The following is an 11,645-nucleotide window of genomic DNA, read 5'->3' as shown; positions in this document are numbered from 1 at the left end:
ATAAGTGTGAGCCACAACCTGTATCTAATACCCAAGAAGTTGAATTAGCAAGTATACAGTCTATAACGAAAATACCTGAAGATGGAACGACTGTTCCGTTCTTCTGATCTTCCTTTAGCTTCAAGCAATCTCTCTTCCAATGCCCCTTCTTCTTGCAGAAGAAGCATTCGGATTCAGAAGTGGGTTGACTGACCTTCCTCTTTTCAGACTTGGCGCCAGTTTGCTTAGTTGGGCTGGCATTGTTGCCACCTTTCTTAGCATTCCTCTTCTTTCCAGATTTCTTGAACTTGCCCCCACGCGCCATAAACACATCTTGCTTATCACTTTTGAGCGTCTTTTCAGCGGTCTTCAGCATACCGTGAAGCTCAATGAGCGTTTTGTCCAGACTATTCATACTGTAGTTCAGTTTGAACTGATCATACCCGTTATGAAGAGAATGAAGGATGTTGTCTACAGCCATTTCCTGAGAGAATTGTTGATCCAGCCGACTCATATTCTCAATGAGTCCAATCATTTTGAGAACATGTGGACTTACGGGCTCGCCTTTCTTAAGCTTGGCTCAAGAATTTTCCTATGAGTCTCGAATCTTTCAACTCGAGCCAGATCTTGGAACATGTTCTTTAGCTCACTGATGATCGTGAAAGCATCTGAGTTGATGAACGTTTTCTGCAGATCTGCACTCATGGTGGCGAGCATTAGACATTTCACATCCTTGTTGGCATCAATCCAACGATTGAGGGCTGCCTGAGTGACCCCATCGCCTGCGGCTTCGGGCATCGCCTCTTCCAGGACATACTCCTTTTCTTCCTGCATAATAACTATTTGCAAGTTCCTTTGCCAGTCAAGGAAGTTTTTCCCGCTCAACTTTCTCCTTTTCGAGAATTGATCGAATGTTGAATGAATTGTTGTTTGCCATAATTAAAACTACAATTGAAAAGAATAAACAAATAAATAACCATTCACAGTTTCTCTCAATAAACTTAAATTCTAGCATACATGCATAATTCAATGTTCATTAAGCATTTTAATCAAGTTATGTGTTCCGGCAGGTGTGAATAAAATGATTCCAAGATCCTAAAATCCATTGAAGAATTAAGCACAGTTTGTCGACTCAATCCTAAAATATCTTAGGTAAGCAAAAACCTTTTGCTAATAGTCTAGAAACTATTCTTGGTTGATAGGCACGTCTAAGAACTTATTAGGTAAACCTATCGATTTTGCCACGACATAAAAGGACTCCTTACTTATATCGTTGAGTTTCACCAAAACTAACATGTACTCAAAATTATTTGTGTACCTTGCCCCTTTAGGACCAATAAGTAACACCTCGCTGAACGAAAACTATTACTAGATTGATGTAAAGGATATCCAAGCAAGTGTATATTTTGGCATGGCACCTTTTAACTCAATTTTTAAGTTTGGAACTTAAGGCTCTTACTCTGTTGGTTAGATTTTAAGTGAACTAAAATCCTTAATCATGCAACATAATCAAGCCACAATCTCATGCATAATTAAGACATATTTAAAGCAATAAATAACTTAAAGCATGCATAAGATAAATGTGATCTAGTATGGCCCGACTTCATCTTGAAGCTTCAACTTCAAAGTCCGTCTCGAAAATCTCCGTGGGAGGCACCATTTTCTTCAAATAGGATAAGCTATAATTAAACTAATTACAACTATTTGATGGTACGCAGACCATATTTGAATTGAAAAACAATTTTGGTACTTTAGACCAATTACATTCAAATTAATGGTACGCAGACCATATTTTCTATCCTATTTGGGCCATACTAGTCACTTCATAACCTGCAAAACAGTACATATACAATATGTACCATTCACCCATTCATTATCATGAATGGCCCACATAGCTGGTTAGTAAAACACATTATGCATCACATAAATATTTGCAGCAATTAATCAAGGGCACCAATAATCTACAAATTATTCAGTCCTTATTAATTCTAACCAAGTTGTTTTAACCTTAAGGATTTGTAGACCTAATCAAGAGTTTATGACTAAAAGGGCTCCCACTTAAACCAATAAATTCATATGCTTTACTAATTTTAAACATAAAAATGTATTTCTAGTCTAACCGGAAACATACAAATTTAATTAAAATTTAAAGCTCATATAAATTTATAATTGAATCCGCTTATTTAATTTATTTTCAGTCGTATTTAAATTAATTCATGATTTTAATTTTAGTAAAATAATTAGAATAAATGAAACTTATTATAATTATAATATTCAGAATAAAATCCAAGAAAACAATTTAAATTATTAATTTTAAAATTAATTAAAATTACGTAAACTGAAAATTTCAAATTAAAATTTTAAAACGATCTAATCGTAACTCAAGGCACGCAACATCACCACGCAACGCACAGCCATAGGCCACACGCACGCAGCCATCGCTGGCCATGTGCGCGCAGCCTATGTGCTGCGTCGCATCTGCTGCTGCTCACCATCGCAAGGCATCGTCGAAGCACGCTCGCTGCTCACCATCGCTGGGCGCGTGCCAGCGCTCGTCGCACGCGAGCCAGCGCTCGCTGCGCGCGAGGCTTCGATGCAGTCGTAGCGCTCGTCGCACGCGAGGCAGCGCTCGCTGCGCGCGAGGCTTCGATCGCTGCGCGAGGCAGTGCGCGTTGCATGCGACTGCTCGCTGCCTTGCTCTCGCCCTTGCCCACTCGCCCATCGCACACAGCACAAGACACAAGGCACGGCTGCTGCCTTGTGCTCGTGCACCATAGCCTTGCTCATTGCATTCGTACCGCATGGGCGACGAGCTCCCTTGCTCGTCGTCGCATGCCCGCACTATACAACACCCCTTAAGGGTAACACGTAGCGTCCATTGCTTTGTGCGTGCAAGTTATATGAGCGAATCGCATAAAAATTAAAAATTTTATTTTCAAAATTAATGACAAATTAATAAATCATATTAATTTCATAATTTTAGGGCGAAAAATCGAAAGTTTATTAATTAATTGATTTCCGATTAACATGGATTCAAGTCTAGGTCATAAAAATTTAAAATTTAACCATCGGATTTCCATGCAAGATGATTTATTGAAGCTGAACAATGAACATAACATACATGAATGCATGATGCATGGACTTTAAAGGAGTTAAGATAAAGGTTAGGGTCCAACCTTTTGGTTTTTTCACCCTTTAGGACCTCAACTTTTTTTTTTCACCTTTTGGGGACTCATGTTCATTTTCTGGCCAGTTAACCATAGTTTAACTCACCGTTAACCATACTATCACTCAAACAATAAATTAAGACAAAGGTTAGGGTCCAACTTTTTGATTTTTTCACCGTTTAGGACCCGAATATTTTTTTTTCACCTTTTGGGACCTCATATCCATATTTTGTATACCAACTTATTTACTACAAAAAAAAATCAGGAAATGCAAAAAAAAAAAAGTTATCGCTCAAATTAATAATTATAATAATAGTTATTAATATTTTTATTTTTATTAATTATTATGTAATAATTGTTATTAATATGTTTAACAATAATAATAATAATAATAATAATTCATCTTTCCCAAACCCCATCATATAATTAAAACTACATAGTACTCTTCTCCAAACATCATAGATAATATTTACTCATTCATAAGACCTTTAATAGTTGAAACTTAATTTACGTAATCCAATAACAACTGATTTGAATATGTTTATAGAAAATTTGAGGTCAACAATTTTAATTCGGAAATTGCTGATTAATTTTGATCGAGTTAAGCATAAATCATTTAAGTACCTCATCAAATATGAGCATCAATAATCCAATTGTCTTTACTGTCATAAAACAATCAAGAAATAGTATGATATATTAACTTGTGATCAAAATCAGATTCGTTTAAAATTAACCTATTTTTATTATTTTTACGTTTTTGTGTAGACATTATTAATATTCTTCAAACAGACCACAAATAATTGTGAGGATATACCATCAATGGCGGATCTTCCTAACAACTTGGGTCCCGGGGCGGAAAATTCCGTAGTGTATTTTTAGTTCCACCATCCCCGTAAATAATTATTTAAAATATGCTCAGGTTGTAAATAATTATTTGCTTCTTTATTCATTAGATTATTTGATACCCAAATCAATTTATATATGAGCTAAATTTATGAATTAAGATACATATCATTTCAATTTGAACTTATTATATGTTAATGATTAGAAACTTTAATAATTGAATTGAAATTACATGAAAACTTGAATGAGGTCTCAAAAGGTGAAAAAAAGAAGTTCAGGTCCTAAAAGGTGAAAAAACGAAAAGGTTAGTCCTCAAACTTTTGATTTACTTTAACCTTTTAACCCAAGGACCTAACCTTTTAATGTACTCTAGTTAAATTTGGCCGGAAAAGGAAAATAACGTTCCAAACGGTGAAAAAAAAAGGTATAGGTCATAAACGGTGAAAAGTTCAAAAGGTTAGACCCCATTTATCAGCTTAACTCGACTTTAAAGAGAAGATAGTAGCCTTAATTCTTTGAAAGTAGCCATATCATAGGGAATAATATCTAGAAACCTTGAAAGAAGTGCTCCGTATAATGAAAACATAAAAGACCAGAATTGATATTGACTTTTGACAAAAAAAAAAAAAGAAAAAGAAGATTCATTGCATATTTAGATGGACGTACTCCGTATAACGTTACTCTTTAGACCTTTGACCAAGTAACCGCGGCTAAGGCTATACGGCGTACTATAATATGAACCTGGTCCAACTCATTTAGCAACTTTCTCATGTTTTAATTTTTCAGCTTTCAATTAATTAATTAATATACAGTACTGATTATTATTTAATCAAATTTATTTAAAATAAAATCCAGTAATTTGCCGTCCATTTGGAGATCCACGTGCACAGTCTCTCTTGCTTGGATATTGGGTGAGTCTTTCCTAGAGCCTAGCTGCCTAGCTGCCTAGGTATTGTTTTTCTACTCAACCTGCGAACTTTCTTTCACCTGAATCTTTTTCATTATTTTTACTAAAATAATATATTTATAATAAAATTACGTGGAATTTCCAGCTCATTCAAGTTCCAATATGCATTTTTATTAAGATTTAAATGTATGCGATGATAATTCATTGCATATTACCATACTTCGTACATAGGAACCATAAGCATTAAGCAGACATCAAACATATCAACTATCAAGAGTAACACTTATGTACAATGGCGAGGCTATAAAGTATTCAAACTAGGCCATGACCCCCTCTAAAAGCCCAGCCGCTTTTATAAAAAAAATGGCTAACAAGTTGAAATTAGTATTTTTCTATAAGTATATGTTTTTTTTGTTTTTTTTTAAAGGTTTGACATCCCAAATCTCATTTGCTAAAATATATACATGTACTAAAAAGTAAAACCATTATATTATCCCGCTTGTAGAGTTGTAGTTTGTCAGTGAAGTTAGTACTTGTGACCTAGTATTGGGTAGTTCAAAATATGTTTTTTCATTATCAAATATGTCCAAAATTTAAAGAAAACAAAAAAAAAATCAACTTTAAAGTAAAAAAAAGTTCATAACTAATTTGTACGGAGTACAAGTTAAAGTTAAAGTTAGTAGCTTATTCTATATTTTTCTCCGAAAAGTTAATGTTTATTTCCGTTTCTTAAAAAAAAAAAAAAAAGAAGTAAATATTGATTACTAATTAAGTTTTTTTTAATCATTCGAAGTTATTCTGGCCCCTTTCATGTACGGAGTACTCCATAAAGTACTCCTACTCAACTTGCTCAACCAATTATTTAAATAATAAACGAAGGAAAAAATAAAAAAAAGGAACATTGATTAGCAAGTACATTCTCTGTCCTATAAAATCTGAATCTAGCAATTTCCACATGCCAAAGCTGGCAAAATATGCAAGTTGCTAAATCATGCTTAGGTTGGCTTACCCCTTTAATCAAACAGCTCAGGTTTCAAATATTATTAACTGTGACTTGAGTATTGCTAATCAAAAGAAGAAAATAAAGTGCACATTTGGTGCCACGAACCGTCCACCAAAATATTATAGTCGACTCCGTAATATTATTGTGGCTCAATTATATTGGTCCGAAAAATAACATGACCGAGTCAAGACGCTACGGTCAAGATGCTACTTGTAAAATTTGTAAGTGTTTGGCGAGGTAGCGGTTTAGGTAGCGGTTAGCGTAGAGTAGCTTTTATCAAACGTTAAAATTAGTAGCGTTTAAGGTAGCGGGTAGCGTTTGACAAATTTATGTTAAAGTTTTAAATAATATTTCAGCATTTATTTTATTTTATAATATTAACCGCTACTTTTACCGAACACTCATATTAGTTACCCGCTACTTTGATAGCTACCATTACCCGCTACTCCAACCGCTACCCGCTACTCAACTGCTACCCGCTACCCTCTACCGCTACTTTTTCCGAACAGGGCCCTAGATTGTTACCTTGTCAAACACTTACAAATTTTATAAGTAGCGTATTGACTAGGTTAATACGTTACATGCTACCTCAAACGCTACCTCTGAACACGCACATAGTGTCCGTTTTAGTATAATGATATAATTTTCTATGTATATGCAGATCTATTTTATCATTGTAGATGTCGTATGGCTAATTATTAATGATATTATTTTTCCTGTAAAAAAAGCATATTAAGTATCAAATACTTTTTTCAGATTAGCATATTAAGCGTATAATATACTCCGTATATTAATATATAGTACGAAGTAGTAAGAAAATTGCATATTAGATGATTAAATGAGTATATTCAAGATTTTTTATTTATACATAAGCTTTTTGGGGAAAATATTTTTATATATAAAAAATGTCAAATAATAAGTTTAGAATATCAAATCTAATTAATTTAAATATTACATGTACCTATTATTTAATTAAACCCTCATGTCCAATATCCCAAACATGTAATTCAAACAAACAAATTGAGTTTGGTTTGAGTTCATCTGTTTGGGTTAATCAAGTTCATTTGGCTATCGATCAGGTTGGATCGGGTCGGATTGAAAAAATAACGGGTCTGTTCGATTCGGGTTGGTAGATATGAGTTATATCGGGTCGGGTTAATATCGGTGCAGGTTCATATCGAGTCTGGGGTATATTTTGGTCGGGATAGGTACGTTGGGTCGGTTGTAAGCGGGTTTAGTCATGTTGTAACAGGTTCAGCTCATATTGGGCCAGACTCATATCGGGTGGTTTATAGTCTAGTCGGGTCAGATCGGATCGGGTTATATTCGGGCCAGTTCGGGTTGGGTTATAATCGGGTCGGGTCATGTTGGAACACGACAGGTTGTAAACGGGTTCAGCCGGGTTGTAACGGATTCAAATCGATCATATCGGGTCGCATTCATCTGATAACATTCTGAAATGGGTCGGGTTAAATAGGTTTACCCTGGTTACATTAGGTTTTGGTTCTTATTGGTCCGGATTCTTATCATTTCGGTTCTTATCGGTCAGGGTTCATACCTGTGGATAAATCAGCAACGGGATGGAATGCGTAGCGGGTTACACTTCGTGTCAGATTAATTCGATTCCAAATCATAAACAACATCGTATTATTACTAAAATCACAATTTACAATACGTTTATAAATTATTTCGATGCCTTAATTAGGGGACAAAGGAGATAACAACTTTTAAAAGTACGTGTTAATAATTTAAGACCAGTAGAGTTAGTGACGTAGTGTGTATATTGTATATGACTTAGTTTAATAATCGATAAAGATAAACTAATCACTAATAAAATTTACCACTTTGTATTAATGAAATATTTATTGATGAATCAATAACTAATAACGTAGTAATTTATAATCGATAATGATAACCAATATCTAATAAATTTCTAAATTTCTAAATGCAAGTCTATCATATATTCATATTGGTTTAAATAACAACGAGACAAACATGTTCAATAACAAAACGAGACAAATAAGTTTAATGGTTAATTAATGAATTAAGTCGATTATATCTTTCCTATCTTGACATTAATTAATAAAAATGTTCTATATAGTACGACTTTTAACTTGGATCAAATAAAACTTGTTGTAAATAGTTCGGGGTTAGACGGGTTATAAACGGTTTGGATTAAACGGGTTACGAGTTGTAAATGGTTCAGGTTAAATGGGTAGAAACAGTTTGGGTTGTAAACGGTCTGGAATAAACGGGTTTTTCTCGGGTTGAAACAGATCGGGTCATTATCGGGTTTCAGATCCAATCGGTTCGGGTAGAAACGATTCAAATTATTGCTGAACAGTTTGTTAATGGGTTTCGGGTCATAATCGAGTTAATATTTCCGAATTGGTTCGGGTTTGAGTTGAATATAATCGGATCAGGTCAAGTTGCGGATTTTTAATAGTTTAAATTCTTAACGGTCGGACTAACCTAACAAATTCAACGGTTTAGATTGAGAATTGACATTCCTGATTGTTAGCATGGAGTTCTACAAATCAACCAAGTCCCCAAATCGGGCTTTTGAGCTCAGTTTTTATGGGATGTTAGCCCCACGTCCCCACCACATTTAAACAAAAAAGTTACTTACAATAATTCTACAAAAGAAATTAAAAAAATGGGAAAAGCTCATACTTCTAGTTGGGTAAATAGCTTGATTAATCAAACCTCGGCTAATTATAACTAGTGTTCATGTACCGATGACCGATGACCGATGTAGATGACATTAGGATGCTTCATAGGTGCTGATAGCCGACCAGTTTCAAACTAACAAAATAAATATTCCCCCCCTCTCCCCCCCCCCCCCCCCCGAAAAAAGATAAAGCCATCACAGTTAGCCTCTTTCATATCGTTGTTTGATGCAACCTTCAACGAGGGAGTCTTTCGATTTGTTGTAGCTTTGGGATTGAAAATGCCAGCGATTTGTGACTATGTAGGGACATAACGTACAACTAAATCACCATGAGCAACACACTCCCGAATGAAATGATAATCTATCTTAATATATTTGTTACGATCATGCTGAACCGGATTCACCACAAGATAGGACGCAGAAACATCACAACAGAGCTTCACTGGTGCGCGGATGACGATTCCCAACTCATCTAACAAGGAATGTATCCAGAGTGTATCTTGTACCGTGTATGCAACAACGCGGTACTCTGCTTCAGTTGAAGATTTGGAGACAGTGTGTTGCTTCTTCGAGCGATAGGAAATAAGGTTGCCACCAAGAAAAATTGCATAGCAAGTGGTGGAACGACAACTATCAGGACATTCTGCTCAATCTGCATCTGAGTAGGCAATCATGATTGACATGTTTGGGGTGGGGCGAAGCCATAGAGCGTAGTCTGAAGTACCCTGCAAGCACCTGTATATATGCTTAATAACCAACAAGTGAGATGTGCAGGGTGCATGCATAAATTGGGAAACTAAATGTACATCATATGTAATACCACTACATGTCTATATTTGGTTGATGATCACATTGCATGTATTGAGTATTTATTGTTTCTTCATACGATCACCATATTGAAAGACAAGGACATAACAAGTCTACATAAAGTGGAAAATTTTGTTTTTATTTTTTTAGAAAAAAATAATTAATTAATAATCAACAAGACGGAAAACAATTGTTGCAATTTTTCAAATAACATAGAATTGTTTTTCATGTTGAGTTGGCCGAAGTTCGTGCTACATATTTCCTTTGAAAGTGGTTATGCATTCTCTGTATTTTTATTTATCTTTTTAAAATTATTAGATATTATTAATTTTCATTTAAATATTATTTATCTTTCTAAAAGGTACGAGATTTGAATTCGATGCAGGGTTACTAATGGTAAAAATGAATTTGATAAAGATAAACTTTGAAAATATAACGTAAAAACAATGCAAAGTTAGAATTTATCATTTTAAAATTTCATCTAAATATTGTCGTAATCTTTATTCAATAAAAAAAATCATCAGCCAAATTAAACCTTTAAGCCATAAATATACATTGTTTGAAGTATATGCTAACCCGTGCATCGCACGGGCTTCACATCTAGTTAAAAAATAAATCTAAAATAAAATTAATCCAAAATCAAACACTAATCTAAAATAAAATTCAACCAAAAATCAAACATCAATCCAATATTAGAGCGCTACGTAGGAAAACTAATGGTTTCGGCCAATGAAAAATAAGATTTTAAAATTATTTTTGAATTTTAATTAATTATTAATATTACAGATATACAATTTCATCCAAAATCAAACACTCTAATTAATAATTAAAAAATAAATCTAAAATGAAATTCAATCCAAAATAAAAATAATCTAATTTAATATATAATTATTTTAATTTAATAATTTATACAATCTGTGCATCGCACGGGCTAAAATCTAGTAAATAAATAAATAAATAAAGAAACACAAATGAATTGTGGTGAGCTCAGAGCCACGTATATCCTCCAAATAATAATTGGTGCAAGTTGAGATGGAAATTAATCCTGGTTCACACAAAAGAAATGGAGGCTTTTACTCAATGTCGAGAATATTGTGTTTTTGACATTAAAACTGCATATGAGTGGGTTGTGACTTGTGCCTGTGGGCCGAAGCTTTGAACACATCCACGGCTCCACCAACGCAAGGGAACAACCTGCTCCCACCCGGAGTCAATCAATTTAATGTCTTAATTACTCAACCGTTTCTTATTGTTTACCCCATGTATAAATAATGGAATATTTTATTTAGAACTGCGTTGAATTTAATTAAGAAGAGAAAAAAAATCTTGTGGCTAAATGTATTTTATGAATGAGAGTACTGTTATGGTTCTCATATCATTTTTATTATGCGGATAATCTTTTAGAGAAGGACTAAACCGACACATAAAAATGGACTAAAGGAGTATTCATTACAACAACGGAGACATGGACATGCTCTACTTTGTACAAGGTCATACATTGATACATAACATAACTGCATGCACTTTATGAGCTGCTTCTGTTTTTTCTACTATTTACTGGCCCAACAAACACGTCGTGTTTGTATAATCGTTCCGTGTTTGTTCCTAAATTTTTGTCATGTAAGATAATTACATATAGTTACATGCACTTTATAAATAATTTTTGTTCTGTGTTTTCTTTGAGTAATTTCGTGTTCGTGTCGTATCGGATTTGGTTTGCCATATTATACAAGAGACTGACAACTCTAATTTAAGTGAGATCAACGTATACTAGAGGTGATTTGTTATGCTTATTAACTTATGTATGGTTATGGTGACAAATTGGCAACATGGATGAATCATAATTCTTACAGTTGGCCATGATCATGAATCAATCATAAAAGTTCCATAATACATGAACTGGAACCAAATTCAGTGGTATACGACTGTAGATCACCCACTTGTTCTAAATGCGGAGTACTTCAATTTTAAAAGTGGTGTCAAATATCAACCATTCTCTGTTAACTCCAGCTCCAACATGTAATCTTACCATTAATCTCCACCTTTACTATATCTACCACGACTACGACCAGTCAAACGGGTCGGTCGGGTTGTAAAAAAAATTATTTTCGGGTTTGGGTTTACAAATGCTTATTCAAGACCCAGAACTTTCGGGTTCGGATCGACCCAACGGGTTGAGAGATTTTAAAACACGCATTATATTTTAAATATACAATATAAGGGCACAAATTAAAATTTATCCAAAGTTTTTATTTAGTCAAATTCAAC

Source organism: Spinacia oleracea, chromosome 1 (genome assembly GCF_020520425.1).
Source record: "Spinacia oleracea cultivar Varoflay chromosome 1, BTI_SOV_V1, whole genome shotgun sequence".
NCBI classification, from domain to species: domain Eukaryota; kingdom Viridiplantae; phylum Streptophyta; class Magnoliopsida; order Caryophyllales; family Amaranthaceae; genus Spinacia; species Spinacia oleracea.
Note: the sequence above shows the minus strand (reverse complement) of the source record.